This window comes from Cavia porcellus, unplaced genomic scaffold (genome assembly GCF_034190915.1).
Source record: "Cavia porcellus strain 051 isolate PalLab524CR breed Dunkin Hartley unplaced genomic scaffold, mCavPor4.1 scaffold_5, whole genome shotgun sequence".
Classification (NCBI taxonomy): Eukaryota; Metazoa; Chordata; class Mammalia; order Rodentia; family Caviidae; genus Cavia; species Cavia porcellus.
Genome location: NW_026947488.1, coordinates 25306583 through 25323468, shown reverse-complemented (window position 1 = coordinate 25323468; position 16886 = coordinate 25306583). Strand labels below are relative to the sequence as shown.

The following is a 16886-nucleotide window of genomic DNA, read 5'->3' as shown; positions in this document are numbered from 1 at the left end:
GGGTGGAGGGGTGTGTAGGGGCGAGTACGTGAAGGCGTGGGTGTGGGCAACAACGGTCCCAAGGTTGGTGACCCAGCAGGTTCAGAGATCAGTTTCCTCGTCGCAGCATGAGAACTGTCACCAGGGCCAGAGCCAGCCTGGCCGGGTGGGCAGCACTCCGACTTCACCCTACCCTCACCCTCACCCTCATCTTAGAGCAGCAGTTCAGGTGCTCTAAAAGCTTTAAGGGGGAAAAAATCACTCTTTTAAAGGGCCAGTGACCTCACTCCAAGGAGCTCCCAGTCAAATCGCTCTACTCTGAGAGAGATGTCTCTGGGTGTCTTCATGTACTGGAGACGTCTTCCCTTTCTATAGCCTGTGCCATGTGTGTGTTCTGTGCATGTTGTGTGTATTGGGGTGCATATGTACAACAGTCACTATGGTATCTCTTGATGTATATGGTATCTGCTTTTTATAAGTTCTGGGATATTTGCTTTTATGTATGTATAATAGGTGTTTGTGTGTTGGTGAGTCTGTGCATGTGGGCTTGCAAGAGAAATGCCATTTTGCTGTCAACTGGAATAGGATTTTAAAAAAAATCTGCCCTGGGCTATACTACTTTAGCAAAAGCGGGTGAAAAGGAAGTTTGAGGATTTAGTTCCTGGCTTTGTGGGTTTCAAATATTGGTACTGAAATGTAAGTAGATTGGAGTTTGACAGGGATACAAAGATAGAGAAAAATTCAGAATCTTGTGGGAAGAAAAGAATTGTTCTGGAAGAAGGACATACAAGTACAAGAATTGTTTCTTCAGTGACATTTCTTCCCTGTGACTCCATCTCCCCGTTTGCTGTGTGGCTTGCCAGGATAAATGCACAGGGAGTGGAGTGTAAGGGAGGGAGCTGACAGTGTAAAAAAGGAAGGAAGGTGGATGGGTGATAGAATTGGGGGCCAACAGCAGATTTCTGCAATTTTTACAACATTCCTCTGCCAAAGGCAGCAGAGTCTGGGAAAAACTGAGCCTGTCTCCTGCTCTGACTCTCAGGACAAGCGAAGGGCTTGGTGCTGGTGCTCAGGGTCTGGTCCAGGGGTCTCCTTTTTTACTTTGATCAAACTCCCTTTATGCTCTTATTTGCTCATCTAACACATTTTTATTGTGCCTGTCTTGTGTTAAGGAGTCTAAACTCTCTAAGCTCCTATTTCCTGGCTGAGCAGCTGGGGAGCTGGATGGCGATCTTTGAGGCCCTGTCCTTTGCTCAGAGTGGTAGAGCAAACTCATTGTAACCCAGATTTAGAATCTATCCTTCCTTTGCCCAAAGACCCTGGCCAAGGTTTGGATTCACCGTCTTCAAGCTCCCTCACTCTATCTTAGAAGAGTGTCTTTCAGAGTGTGATCAATTCTAGGTTGAAACATTTGGAGAGCAGTTCCAACCCCTCACACATGTACACCTGGAAGACTGGTGGTAGGGGTTCTGATTTGAAGTCCCAGGTCTTCCTTGTGATCCTCCTTCACTGGCTAACGCAATGGCTTGCTCCTTGAGAGTGACTGCCTTGGGCCAGATTATCAGTCTGGGAATTCTGAGCTCTGTTCGCTTTCTCCAGACTTTACTTTGACCTACATGGCTCTGCAAGATCCAGGTCTTACCCACTCTTGTGAAACCAGCCACTCTGGCTTTTTAAGTCACTCAGGCACCCTAAGCTTTTTTGCCCTGGGATTTTGCACGCGGCATTCCCTCTGTCTAGTACACTCTTCCCCTGCTTCTTATCTTAGTGAACTTACACTCCTCCGATTTCACCATAACAGTCATTTTCTCAGGGGAGCATTCGCCAGCTCCCTCGGCTAAGTCAATTTTTTCTGGTATACATTCTTGGAGCTTGCTCTTTCTTATAAGCGGTATGGGTGTTTGTAAACATACACAAACTCGTTAGTTGTTTGGTTGCCTCACTCAGCTGTAAATGTCATCCAGGCAGGAACTTGTTTATTAATCTTTCTAGTGTCCCACACAGGGCCTAGTTTATGCTTTGTGTTCAATAACTTTTTCAAATGAATTAATTTATAAAGTGTGAGATGATGCTAAATGATAACCAAAATTTAAGCCTTGACAATGTACTGCCAAGCAAGGCATAGACTTTTCTCAAGCAAATTTATCTGTCTTTTTAACTGCTCCATCTTCTGGTCCTTATCCATAGATAGTTCTCTCTTACCCAGCTTGATTGTATACCAAGATCCCTAATGGATACCTGAAAGCATGGATTGTACTGAACCCTACATATACCATGTTTTTTTCCTATTGAGAACTTTTCACCTTTTAATTTAAAGGACGCACTTTATGACTCCTCTTCAGCATATCCAAACTGCTCACATTCACTATTCTTGTGTTTGGGGGCTACTATTATGTTAAAAAAAAAAAAAAGAGGATTGAATACAAACATTGGGATACAAACACAACAGTTGATCTGCTAAGTATTGATCTAAGATGGTTGGCTACTAAGCGACTAGTGGGCAGGTTACATATATAAGGGGGATACACTGGATAAAAGATGATTAATGTCCCAGGTAGGACAGAGCAGAATGGTGTTAGAGCTCATCATGCTACTCAAATGGAATACAACTTTAAATTTAGGGGTTGTTTATTTCTGGAATTTTCCACTTAATACTTTCAGGCTGTGGTTTACTCAGTTAATTGAAACCACTGACAGCAAAGTAGGGACAGATAAGGAGGGACTGCTGCGATAGTTATTAGGACTGGTTCTGGAGTCATTCAGGCTTTTCCAGGTACTAGATGTGTGGACTTGAGCAAAAATTTCACCTTTTGTTTTCTTGACTATAAAACAGGACCATTAAAATGGTCTTTGTTTCAAAGGATTGTTTTGAGAATTAAATGGGGCAACAGGTATGGAATGCTTAGCATGGTATGGACACAGTACAAACATTTGGTAGATGTTATATTATTCTCTTACGCTACTCCACTTTTCAGTTCAATACTCTCGAATGGCTTTGTTTGGGGCCCTAGGCCCCAGAAAGAGAAGTGAATGCAACAGTGTTCACAGACTACAGGTAGGGACCGCCGTATAAGAATGGAATACCACAGGACAATGTACAAGAGGCCAGGGTGTGGTTACTTATGAGGAAAAGGCTTCATGCAGAACAGAGATGCTGTTTGGATTAGATGTGGTCTTCTAGTTAGTTGGAACAGAATGCCAACAGGCAACATGGCTTGTTAGGGGAACGTCAGCTAGTTTCCTGTGGCTGGAGCAGAGATGGTGGGTGGTGGGGAATATGTGGGGTGAGTGGCTGAAAGGAAGGTTAGGGCCAGATCTGGCTAGAGAGCTCAACCAAGTACCACAGGTGGTAGGGGGAGAGGGAAGAGAATGAAGCCAACCGGGAAGGATCAGATTTGCATTTCAAAACAGCTCCCAGGTGGTGGCAGAGGATGACTGAGGGCCAAAGCTGAGGATTGTTGACTAGGACACTGGGCAGGGCTGCTAAACAAACTTGGTGGGAGGCCCCAGCGGGGTGGATGGAGGCCCGGAGCATCTGGCAGCTCACATGATGGACTGCTTTCTCCTGGGCTCCCAGAGTTGCCAAAAGAGTGGAAATCTGAAACCCAGAGTAAAAATGTTGGAGATGTGTTACTCAAAGGACACTTCAATGACTTAGGACTGCGGTGAGGAAGTACCACAAGCCAGGGAGCTTAGAGCCATAAGAAATTGATTTCACAATTCTGGATGCTAGAAGTCTGAAATCAACCATCATCAGGGTTGGTTCCTCTTGGAGGCTAGGGTAGTGGAGAGCAGGTTCCAGGTTTCTCTTTTAGCTTCTGATAGTTGCCAGTTGTGAGCCTTGGCTTGCAGCTGTATCTGCCTCTGTTGTTATCACATGATTTTCTCCCTGTATCTCTGTGTCTTTTCCTGGTCTTACAGAAACATCAGCCGTATTACAGTAGGTTTAGGATCTACACTCATTTTAACTTAACTAGTTACATCTGCAAAGAGCCTATTCCCAAAAAAGGTCACATTCTGAGGTTCTAGGTAGACAGGAATTTGGGGTGGGGATGTCACTATTCAACTTAGTATAGAAAGTAAGATGGAAAAAGAGAAGAGGCTGGAATCTTACAAATCTGAGTCCAAATTTTTTTTTTTTAACAGACTAGCTATGAGCCTTAGGTTAAATCAGTTGCATTTTCTCAGCCTCTTTTTCCCCTTCCATGAAATGAGCATAGTAACTTTTCCAAGTGTTGTGGTGCCGAAACATGATCAAGATAAGAGCTGAGAGGTGCACAGTGAGAGAGTACACAGGTAGGCGTTCAATAATCGTTACTTCTGCTGCCCCTTCCCTGTCCTTGCTAGCTGGGGCCAGTGACTTCACTTCCTCATCTGCCAGATGTGAATAATCATCATGTAGCGCTGCCTACCTCACCAGACTGAAAATCCCAGGAGATAATGAGAAAGCTCTTTGTAAATTGCTTAAGGGGTTGTTGTGATTTTTAATTATTATAGTCATCATCATAATAACCTTCAGCCACTGCCACGCTGCTACACTTGCAGCAGAACCTAGCCCAGGCTGTTCTTCTCCCAAGCTGGGTCTCCTGTGCCTCTTCATGCCGAGCAGCATGACACGACCACCGACAGGATTGGGAGCACCTTGTTGGTCCCAAGAGATGGTCCTAGCTGTTGCTCTCATGAGCTCAGGGGTGGGAAACTGATGAACTGATGCTCAGAGAGAAATGAGTTATCACAGCTGGCCAGTGGCAATTAGAATACTTGACTCACAGCTCCAGTTTATGTTTTTCCCTTGTTACAGCTTTAGCCCCAGAAGCAAGATCTGGGACCATGTGAAGGCCCAGGGGGGCTCTGGTCCAGAGTTAGGGACCTAGCAGGGAAGGGTCCTGCTGAGTCAGGATCAGAAGGGCGAGGAAGGTGAGTGAGCTCCTGGTACCTCCAAGGCTAAAGCAGCAGTTGTTTGACTGTCAGCCTGGCTGTGGCCATCCTGTCTGCTCCAGTGGGAGGGGAGGAAGCCACCACCAGGTAGCAGCACGGGGAGCAGGCACATGGAGGTAACCCAAGGCTTCAATGCACTATTGATGGCCAGGGTGGCACTTTTTGGCAGGCTGTGTTCCGCTAAGCCTTGCCTTGGGGAGGCTCTGGAAAGAAGAGAGGGCTTATCCTGTTCTGGCAGTTTCCATCCAGGTGTCTTCCTCTCCCTCAAGCTGGGGAGCCAGCCCCACCCTTCTGCCTGGGCCTCTCGATCCTCCCCTTTCTTTTCCTCCTTCCACTTTTGGGTTTTCTCTCATTCTCTTTTCTTTGTCTCCCCTCTTTTCTGTCTCCCCACTTTCTCTCTCTCGGTTAGAAGTCTAGAGATAAGGTCTCCAGACCTACTTCAAGTGGCTAGTTTTGGGGCCACTTACGAATTAGAAAGCCTGGATGATCCCCACCAGACGTTCACCTGCTTTTACTGACTTCCGTGTGCTAAGCCCTGTCCTAAATGCTCCATGTGCCTGACATCTGTTTTATTTTTTAGTTTTTTGGTACTGGGGATTCAGCCGAAGTCTTCACACTAAGATACATCCGAATCTTTTTATTTCGAGACAGAATCTCATATCAGCAAGTTGTCTAGGCTGGATACAGAATTGTGATTCTCCTGCTTCAGCCTCTCAGATTACTGGTATTACAGGCATGTGCCACAGGGCTTGGCCGCTTTATGTCTTTTAATCCTGGCAAGGATCCAGCAAGCAAGGCAGAGGTTACAGTCCCTGTTTTATCAAAGGAAGCTAAATAACTTGCTCAAGACCTATCTAGCCTTCAGCTAGCAAGAACCAAGTTGGGATTTAAATGTGGATCTGTCTAAAAGCCCACAGGTACTCTTTTTATGGGGGAGGATGTATCAGAATTTTATTTTTCCTAACATCATTAATTTAGGAAGGGTATTTTGGTCTTATATAGGGGGAAAAACAGGAAATCAGATCAAGTTAGGGAAGGGTCTCAGTCTCCTTTTGGTTAATTTAGCCAAGTAGATGGGTGTCATCAACCCTTTTTTTTTTTTTAAATACTAAGTTTATTGGTACAACTTAGATTTTCATAATGACCACATTCCCTATAGGAAATCTGTTCCTGTACATGGTATATTTTGATTTCTCTTTCTTTTTATCCTGTTCCCCTTTCCTCTTTTATTTTTTTTAATTTTTTTTTTTTTTTTTTTTTGTCTTTTTCATTTTTTATCGGTGCCGGGGATCGAACTTACGACTGCCTGCTTGCAAGGCAGGCGCTTATGTCGCTGAGCTAAACTCCCAGCCCCCCCTTTCCTCTTTTCAATCCTCCTTCCCTTCCCCATTCATGAAGCTTGGTTTTCATTTTATCCTCTTCTCGTTTTTTTCTTTTCCTTCCTTCCTTTACTCCTCCCTGCTCTCTACTTCCTTTTCCCCTCGGACAGTTCCTTCTTATTTCACAATATCTTTTGTACATTTTTGTTCTTATTTACACTTTTTTTTTTTGTCTTTTTCCTTTTTATCGGTACCAGGGATCGAACTCACGACTGCCTGCTTGCAAGGCAGGCGCTTATGCTGCTGAGCTAAATCCCCAGCCCACCTTACACTTTCAATTTCTCACACCAGAGAGATAATGCAAAAACAACCAAGAACAAATGCTGGAGGGGCTGTGGGAAAAAGGAACCCTTCTCCACGCTTGGTGGGAGTATAGACTGCTGCACCCACCATGGTAATCAGTGTGGAGATTCCTCAAAACGAGGACTAGAGGTCCCATTCAACCCAGCTATTCCCCTTCTGGATATCTTCTGGAAGAATTAAAAGCATCGTACCACAGTGATATATGTGTACTCATGTTTATAGTGACACAAGTTGCTTTTTTTCCCTTCAAATCTATTTTATTCAAACATCAAAGCAAAGAAAAGAAGAAGAAGAAAAAAACTATAACAAACTTTTAAAGTACATCAGTTGGATAACAATGGTAAATACATTGTCGTCTCCACATCATCCACACAGAGCACAAGACGTCTGCCTTCAAATGTCCAAACAATACCAGCACAAATCTTTCTCTTTAGTGAACTCAGAGAAAGAAGTAGTATAACTATTTTAACTATTTTTATGTACATGTACATACACATATACATATTTTTCTTTGATTTTGTCACACTAATGAAACAATACAATGTTTACTGTGTCTTATTTATTTCCCTAATGAGTATGTGCTCAAGGTGCATCCATTTACCTATAAAGTGTCCAGTTTAGGGGCTGGGGATTTAGCTCAGCGGCATAAGCACCTGCCTTGCAAGCAGGCAGTCGTGAGTTCAATCCCTGGTACCGATAAAAATGAAAAAAAAAAAAAAAGTGTCCAGTTAATCATTCTTTAAGGCTGAGTAGTACTCTGTTATATAAAAATACCACATCTTTTTTATTCCTCAGTGGATGGGCATTTAGGTTGCTTCCAAGATCTGGCTATTATAAACTGTGCTGCTATAAACATGGGTGTACATATATTACTGTGGTATGATGTTTTAAATTCTTTTGGGAAGATACTCAGAAGTATCAAATGGGACCTCCAATCCTAGTGTTTTGAGGAATCTCCACACTGATTTCCACAGTGGTTGCACCAGCCTGCATTCCCAACAACAGCTGAGAAGGATTCCTTTTTCCCCACAGTCCCTCCAGCATTTGTTATTGGTTGATTTCTTGATACTAGCCATTCTTTCTGAGGTGAAGTGAAATCTCAGTGTTGTTTTAATTTGCATCTCTCGAATGACCATTGAGGCTGAATATTTTTTCATGTATTTATTTCCTGTTTGTATTTCTTCAATTGAGAAGTATGTATTCATCTCAAATGCTCACTTTTGAATTGGATCTTTAAATTTGGGAGATCTGATTTTTTTTAGTTCTTTATATGTTCTTGATAGTAATCCTTTGTCTGAGGAACAGCTGGCAAACATTTTGTTTCATGTTGTGGTTGTTTCTTCACTCTGTTGGTGGTTTCTCTTGTGCAAAAGTTTTTCAGTAGGATGAGATCCCAGTTGTTGATTCTTTGCAATAGTTCCTGAAGCAGCAAAATTTGTAATAATTAAATCTTGGAAGCAACCCAAATGCCCATCAACCAATGAATGGGTAAAAAGATGTGAGATATATATATATATCTCAGCCATAAAAAAGATAAAATTGAGACATTTATAGCTAAATTAATGGACCTTGAGACCAATCATAAGCAAAATAAATCAGACACATATGTGTAAATACCGCAGGTACTCTTGAGTCTTTCCTATATGGCCCCCAATGGGGCCTGCAAGAACATTTAGGGCTCCATAGAAGGGCATGCATTTGCTCAGATTCTAAGAACCAGTTATGCTGGGAGCAGAGTGTTCAGTCCAGGCTCCCTGCCTCCCAGGCCTATGCTCTGCCACCTTGGCCCAGGCTCATCTGGTTCTAGACAGCTGCCTACTTTGTGGGAGAAATGCTACATTGTGTGACAGGGCAAGCCTAAAGATACTTACCTGCTTTCGTAATTATTGCTTTCCCACTGGCCATCTTAGTTTTATTTCACAGATGGTTTTGAGTCTTCCAGTTAGAGAAACTCCTCATCTGCAAAGAACAATAGTTTTATCTGCTCTGAATACACTTGGGAGGCTCCATCAGGCTCCATGATGGGGGTGGAACTGTGAAGGAAGTGGCCAAGGAGACAGTGACTGGGCCAGGAGGCCCAGCTTCATGGGTGAGCTTCTACAGGAGGAAAATCAGGGAGTCACAGCAGCTGGCCCAGGGGTGAGTGAGGTATCCTGGGCCTCCTGTCACTCCAAGTTCACCCCAAGTTCAGACTGCACCCCTACTGTGATCATTTTTGGAGGCAGCCTAACCCAATCAGCCATCTCCTTGCCTGAGCCAGTGGCTTAACCAGGAGGGTCTTTGTTGAAGTAGCAGTGGCTTTTAGCCACAGAGCCCTCTCCATAGGCAAGAAAGCAGAAAGTTTAATATGTAAAGTGGCCCACGTGAGAACACTTGAGGAGCTGGCTAAAATACTCTTCCAGGACTCACACTCTAGAGATTGAGACTCAGTTTATTGGGATGCAGATGGTGCTGGAGATGCTCATGAACTTCTGAAATGGCACTCACACTGTGTGGATTGTGCCCAGGAAAGGATGCAATGATACTGTCCAAGTCTTTGAATGATAAAAAGTCACACCCAGTGTCCTCAGGGCTGTTTAAGGGAGCTGGAGAGAGTGTCTGAAGAGTCGCCCGGAAGCTGATGGCAGGGTCAGGTGGAGAAGGCTGGTCTCTGGTGTCTTTAGGTACATTGCTGGCTTTGCTGTGAAGGTGCTGAGGGACGATGGGCCAGTCCCTTCCTCTGTCTGGGCCTAACTGTTCCCAAATATAAAATGAACTTTGAACAGAACAATATCAAGGTCCTGGATAGCTTGACCTAGGGTTTGGAAGCTGGGTCTCCTGCTGCCCACTCTAGGCCCTCTGACCTTCTCGCGGCCTCCCTAGCATCCTTGCCTGTAGTGGGGCTGCCCTTGCGAGCGTTCCCATCTCCCGGGTTTCTGGACAGATGTGTTCTGACTCCTGCCTCTTCCCTCTTGTCAAATCACCTCATAAGTGCTCAGGCCTTTTCTTCCTTTCTCTGCCCATTTACCCTAAATGCACCAGGTGCCTGTGAGTCTGGGGAAGCTCAGGGTGATCTTGCTGTAGGGCTGGATGCCTGGGTCTGAGCCAAAGGGAGGGCTGGAGAAGGCCTTTCCTTTCCAGAGGCTCCTGGACACACCCAGCACTCACCTGTGTCTTTGGCCTTGCTCCCTCTGTTCCTCCCTGCCGGGAACACCACTCCCACCCGTCCCCAATCCCTGTCAAAATCCTGTCTGCCTTTTCAAGGCTCAGGTCAGATGCCAGCCACTGTCCCACAAAGCCTAGTGAGCCCCCCCTCACCCCGCCACATTGAGGTTCTCTTTACCTCCTCTGAAATCTCTTAGCCCCTGATCTGTTCCCTTCTGGGGACAAGGTCCGCTCAGTCTTCCCTGTAGCTGAGGAGGTGGCTTGTCTCTCGCTAGGTTGTGAGCCTTTGAATAGTGAAATGTCTGTGTCTCATTCTTTGCTCCCCAACCTCTAGCACAAGAGGTGCTTAATCCAGGCTTATGAAGTTTTATTGGCAGCTTTATTGCCTCTAGCCTTGGGGTGGGCTCATTTCTTTTAAATCGGGCTTGTTTCTTTCGAACTCCTCTGGCCCACACCACTGGCAGGTTACAACTTCTCACATACCCTCTCCTTTATTTGAGGGTTGGAAAGAGGCCAAGTAGGGCAGTGGCTAAGAACGTAAGTTCCAGTCTTGATGCTGCTGGCTCCTGGCTGTGTGACCTTGGGCAAGTCACCTCCTCTCCTCTTAGCCTCAGTTTTTTCAGTTTAGAACTATGGCATAGGAATGGCAAGTCCACTGGAGGCTTGGGGAAAGTTAACGAAAATTTTGTGGTAAAAAGTTTAGATAACATTGTAGCTGGGAGTAGTGGCTCATGCCTGTAATCTCAGTACTCTGGAGGCTGAGGCAGGAGGATTGTTGCAAGTTCGAGACCAGCCTGGGCTACAAAGTGAACTCAAGGCCAGCCTGAACTGCACAGTGAGACCCCGTCTCAAAAAGACAAAAAAAAAAAAAAAAAGTTTAGATAACATTATAAAGAACAAATGACCAGTAAACAATTATAATTCATTGTTTTTTTTACTTAACGGTAATTATCCTGTTGTTTTAGCAGCCACATATTATGTTCTGAGTATTGTGCTGGTAGAGCCACAGTGAGAGAAAAGCAAAATCATAACAGGATTTCCATGGTCTCCAGGACCTGCAGGTCAAGTAGAGCCACTGAGACCCGAGCACAAAGGCTCAGAATGCGGCAGAGACATGGCTGAGTGAGTTGAGCGGTGAACAGTTTTGTAGTTGCTGCGCCATAGGTGACATTGGGCTGGCATGGCAGGAAGCAGAAAGGGCAACAAAAGCCTGTGAGGCAGGTATTTCTTGTGAAGGATGGAGAAGCGTATTTGTGAAGGGTGCAGGATGCAGGAGAGAGCAGAGTGAAAGCTGGGGCGGGGGCTCCAGAATCTATACAGGAAGGGGCTCAGGGTCAGTACCTCAGGTGCAGGGGGGTGTCAAGCTTTGTTTCCCCAAGAAGCATTTGAAGAAGTGATGGTTCCCAGTGCCACTATGGAGAACAAAAGAGAGAAGCCTGGGAAGTGGGGCAGTAAAGGAAGGCCTTTCTGGTGGAGGCAGTGGGGAGCCACAGAAGCTCTAAGCAGGAGTGTAATTGGGAAGCACAGAGCATGGCTCATTTCTGTCCAGGCTGGACCTGAGAATGGCTTGGGTGGGCTTTACGTTCTGGACCTCTGCAGGGTTACTTGTGTACCTGGCCAAGGTCATTATTTGAATGACCTGAAGCTCAAGTACAAAATGATCCCAGAAATGTCAGAATTTCTAAAGATCAGGGCAGAAGTCATGATCTTTTAACCCAGTTTCTTCTACCACATTTAGACAGGTGGAAAGCGGAAAACCAGGACAGGGAGATACTGCCGGGGATCCTTGGAGGAACTGGCCCCCATGAGTTTGTGGTGGGCTGTGGACTCAGGCTTATGTTAAGAGACTGGGGGAGAAGGTGAAGAGAGTGCCCGGGAACCCAAGGACGATGCAAACGATGAGCCAGCATCAAATTGGGAGCAATCCGTTGCCAGGGTATATGTGATTTCAGGTGAGTGGGATGTGAGTGGGCTGGAGCCGTCATCATTCTAGGCTTTCCTTCCGGAAAAGAAGAAAGGACCGTATAGGTGGGAGCCGGGGAATGTTGGGATGTGGGGAGAGATCAGGGGGTGGCTTGAGAAGAGGTGGCTGTTGCCAAGCAGCAAAAGATTACATTAGAACATCCCAGGCCCCCCAACACTTTGGACCTGACACTATCTCACCCTGTGCTGGGGTGGGATTGCTTCCTAAACTGTGAAGAAGCCAGGGCTCCCAAGCTTCTGGCTAGGAAGAGTAGAGTCAGGAGCTGTGTCCAGGGCTAGGAGCCTTCCAAGTCATGTCTCCAGCACGCCCTAGGTGGCTGCCATCCTGTTCTTCATTAGATTCTGGGATCAAAGGGGTCAAGGAGCACGCAGCCCAGGGCAAACCATCTTTTTTGCATTCATTCCGTGTTCTTCTCAGCCTCTGTAGCCATTTGACCTATTTTATTATCCAGTCCTTTATTTGTTGATTAAAAATATTTATTGAGTACCTGCTGTGTGCCAGGCACTGCTCCTCGCCTTGTGGAATTTATGCCACCACCCTTTCACAGAGGATTGTCCCACATTGGCAGGGAGGGGCCGGTGAAGGAGGTGAGCATTCACGAGTCCCCCCTCTTCCTTCTTACCCTCTGCCCTTTCCAAGTCCCCCTACCCCTAGATGGGACTTCTTGCTGGAACCACCTCCTGCTGAACTGGAAACCAATTAGAGTTAATTGTTAAACCTAATGGCTGGTGAGAGTTTGGAAGTGCTAGGCTGGCAGGAGGGGGCTGCAGGCTGGTGCTACTCCCCAGGAGAGGGCTGGAGCGACCCAGGCTTTTCTGGTCTCTACCTGCCACCTTTTCCCTACTCTGGTATCTGTCTCCAGGGCCTTCTCCTCCCCAGGAGGCCAGCTGCTACTTGGACTCTTTCCCCTGCCTCCAGCTAAGGTGACCCTGGGAGGTGAGTACTGGCTCTGGCCCTAATCCAAAGGCCTCTGATTGAGAGCTTTTGGGGGAGGGTGGTGAGCTCTGAGGATCCACCCAGAGTGCTGGCTTTGCCTCCTGCTGGGTAGCAGTGAGGGAGATTGGGATAGGGTCACAGTGGCCTAAACCCTCTACACAGGTTCACCACACAACCTTGTGAGTCCCATACCTTTCCCCTGCTCTCTGTCCCTTTTAGCCCCTTCCTTGGGTTTTCTGTTTTGGCCGCTCTCTGCCACTAGATTGGGGGAGCAGGGCTCCCTGAGGCAAAGGCTTGTTTCTTTCTCTAGAAGCCAAGCCCTAGGCCAGAACCCTGCCAACTTTAGGAGCTAAACTAAGGCTGCAAGTCAGCAAGCACATCAAAGTTGTGTGACCTTGTCAGGTGACTTACTTCTCGGAGCCAGTGTCATGGTTTGAACAATGGGTCCTCGAGTCCTTTTGTCACTATCTTTGTGAATCTAATAGGTTCCAGAGGTAGATATTAGTGCTAAGCTCAGTGGGGGGTTGTTAAGTGAGTAGAAATCATATTCAGACATGATTCAGACATGACTTTACCTTAGAGGTTTAGCTGAGGTCAGAGCCAAGGAGGCCATCAGCCATGTGGCCTAGGATTTGACTGCAGAGCTGCAGCTGCCCCTGTAGCAGCTGCTAGTCAGTCACCTGTGGCTGCTGAGGACTGGAAATGTGCCTAGAGTGATGGAGGAACTAAATTTTTATTTGATTTAATATTTAATTGTATTTGATTTAAATTAAATAAAAATTCTAATACAGCTGGGCATAGCTATAATCCCAGCACTCAGAAGACTGAGGTAGGAGGATTACTGTGAGTTTGAGGCCAGCCTGATACATAGTAAGACCCTGTCTCAAAAAACAAAGAACAAAAAACAAAAAAAAACGAAAGAAAAAAAATTTTAAAACAACACTCCAATTATACATAAATGTCTATGAATATACATAAGTGCATATGAATATGTCTGTATTTAGATTCATAAATACATTTTTCCATTGTGAAGACTAAAAGAATCTAAATATTTGATGAAAATTCATCATCTGAATCAAGATGTGCTGTAAATGTAAAATACATGTTGGATTTAGAAGATTTATTATGAAAAGAAAAAGTATAAGATATCTAAATACTTTCTTTGCTTTTTGGAATTGAACCTAGTGCTTCCTAAATGGGAGGCAAATATTCTATCATTGAGCTATATCTCCAATCTTTTTTTTTTTTTTTTTTAATTTTTATTGGTACCAGGGATCGAACTCAAGACTGCCTGCTTGCAAGGCAGGCACTTAATGCTGCTGAGCTAAATCCCCAGCCCCTCCAATCTGTTTTTGAGACAGGGTTCCCCTAAGTTGTTCATGCTGACCTAAAACATGTGATCTTCCTGCCTCAGCCTCTCAAATAGCTGGGATTACAAGTATGTGTCTGGGTAAATAGTATTTTTAAAATATTGGTTATATGCTTAAGTTGATATATTGGGTTAAATATACTATTAAAATTAATTTCACTTATTCTTTTATTCTTTTTTAAAATGTGATTATTGGAAAGTTTTAAATGACATATGTGGCTTGCATTATATTTCTGTGTATGAGATGGGGCCTTGCTGTGTTGCTCTGTCTAGCCTTGAACTCCTGGGTTAAAGTGATCTTCCTGCCTTAACCTCTGGAGTACCGGAGACTATAGATATGAACCTCACATGATAATTCTACTGGCTAATGCTGTTGTAGACCGAAGTTGAGTTGGACACACTTGAATAATAATATAAGATTATATAAGGGCTAGTTGCTTGAGGAGGTTTGAGGAGACACAGTAGGCCAGGTATTCCCTATACCTCCAGACCTTGATCATGCTGTGTGGTAGGATGTTACTCTGGATGACTCTATAGCCTCCGAGGTAAGAGAGCTTCTCATGAGTTCTTCTCCTGGCCATCTCACCTGTTTATGTATGAACTCAGGCACTTCCCTCTGCAGAACCTTCGTCTGTCATGTCAGTTGTGGTTAATGGTGACTGAGGGGATTCCCTGGGCCATAATGCAAGGGAAGCATTCAGTTCCATACCTGGCACATCTGAGCAGCCCCGAATTTACACTGGTGATGGTCACCACTGCTACTAATAGGACTGATGCTACTACTGCTGCATGTATCAGCTTGGATTCAGTTATATCCTTGCCTCATTGAGACACGGGCCATAGGGAAATGAGAAGTTGGGAGTTTGAGCACAGAAGCTGGGATGGGTATGTGGGAATATTTTGTATGATACGTCAAGGGATTGCTTGCCTTTAAGGTAGCTCCTTGGATCTTACCTCTGCCAGTGATCGGCAAAGACAAGTCTCCTTTTTACAGATGGAGACATGGCGTGGAGGCCTGTCAAAGGGAGTCACCTAGCTATTTAGCCAGAATGTGAGTGTAGGACTCCCCAGCCCTGTTGCTGTGATTTAGGAGACAGTGTTAGGAGGCTACTGTGTGAGGCTGTAGGAGCAGGGCCTGGCCAGGAGTCTGAACTTGTCAGGGATGATATTGTTAGTTTCCCATAACTGGAAGGGACCGTGACACCCTTCAGTATATCTAGCACATTTAGTATCTTTCTGGAGTTGAAGAGACAGAGCTGGGATGGAGGGAGGGAGTAGGGGCAGAGGCAGGAGAGACGGTGAGTAGGAATGAGAGAGAGACGGAGACAGACAGACCGTGCTAGAATCACATAGCAAGATGGCAGCCAAACTGGAGCTGCTTTTGCTTGTTTGATCCAGCCTTTAGCTTAGTCCTGCCAGGATGGGGGCCTGCTTGACGGACCCCTCTTCTCCACATAGTCCCCGGAGATGCCTTCTGAGAAAGAGGCTTTTGTTTCACCAGCTGCTTCTTCTGGTTTCCTCTCAAGGTAAATACACACACACACACACACACACACACACACACACACACACACCTCACATCACCTCACTTTGTATTCCACACTGTTCTGGGTTTAAAGGGCTTTGGAAATCCAGAGTTTCTCCACACCTCTCTAATTCCTGGTTATCTACAGACAGATCACATGCTTCACTGGAGGTCTGGATTCAAATCCCTCTAAAGTTTTGACTGTGGCCTGGTTATTTCTATATTTTTTTTTTAGCCTAACTTTCTCATCCAAGAGGCAGGAACCAAAATAGTGTCTCTACAGCCTCCCGTAGCCTGTGTGTGTGTCTCGTTCTGCCACTCTCTCTCTGTGGCCTTTTTCTTCATCTGTTGCTCCCTCTCAGATGGTTACGAGAGGGCGCAGTGCCAAGCTCTCCGTGTGCACAGCTCATCTCTTCCTCTCATTGGCTCTGGAGGATGACACTGTGATTCCTCTTTCCTGATGACTTGCTCAGGCCACACATCTAGAAGGTGGAGGAGCCACTTTCTCTTGGAGTTCATGCCAGTTCTGCATAATCCCAGGACCCGAGCTTGTGTACCACTTCCAGCCCTCTTGTTTATCAGGTTCTATGTGAAGTAGAAACACCTCACCCACCTGGAGATTCTTTCTTGTTTTTAAAATTTCTTTCCCACCTGGAGATTGACTCTCCTGTGTGTGTGAGTTTAGAGGCATTTTCCTCTAACTACCCTGTCTATTGTATACCAGCCCAGGCCTGCAGCTGGGGCTCAGAGGAGCTTAAATATCCTGTGCAAAACTACCAGACTAGAGTGAGAAAGACTTAGGGATCACTAAGTTTAGCCACATTTATTTCACAAGTGGGGAGATGGAGGCAGGATAGGTAGGTTGAGACAGCAGTGGATCTGCTTTATCCTGGGTGCTGGAGACCATTGGGCTGACATGGAAGGAAGCTCCAAGGCTAGGGACCCTGCTGTCCTTTAACCTCCTCCATCCAGTGCAGCACCAAGGGCCGTGGCACCACCCTTGAGTCGCTCTGAAATCCGTCTACTTTTTCTCTTCTACAACCATTCCAGCCTCACCCTTGTCCCACCTCCTGACTGGTTCTCCCCAGCCACTCCTACCCCTTTCCAGTCCCTTCTCTACTGAGAGTCAGTGGTTTCCCTTGCTCTTAGAATGAAGACTCACCTTCACGCTGGTCTCCCAGGGCCCTTCCAGGCCTGGCCCCCGTGGGCCGCTGCAGCTTCAGATTCATTAGCTTCCATCTTGCTCTCTGTGTTCAGTCCCGTAGCCGGCTCTTCTGTGTAACAGGTTCAGCAACTTCCCTGAAGTTCCTCCAGAGTCCAGTGCCAGCC

At 45.8% G+C, this 16886-nt stretch overlaps 1 protein-coding gene and 1 long non-coding RNA gene across 5 annotated transcripts in view; one reads left to right on the top strand and one right to left on the bottom strand.

Moving 5' to 3' along the window:
- Epb41l1 (erythrocyte membrane protein band 4.1 like 1) overlaps positions 1-16886 on the top strand; it is a 115219-nt gene that overhangs the window by 1397 nt on the left and 96936 nt on the right. The gene's annotated exons all lie outside the window — the stretch shown is intronic.
- On the bottom strand, positions 6852-16820 carry LOC134476009 (uncharacterized). The gene is made up of 3 exons (XR_010047400.1): positions 16720-16820; positions 8471-8558; positions 6852-8019 (listed from the first exon to the last, which is right to left on the bottom strand). It is a non-coding gene; the product is annotated as an uncharacterized LOC134476009 (long non-coding RNA).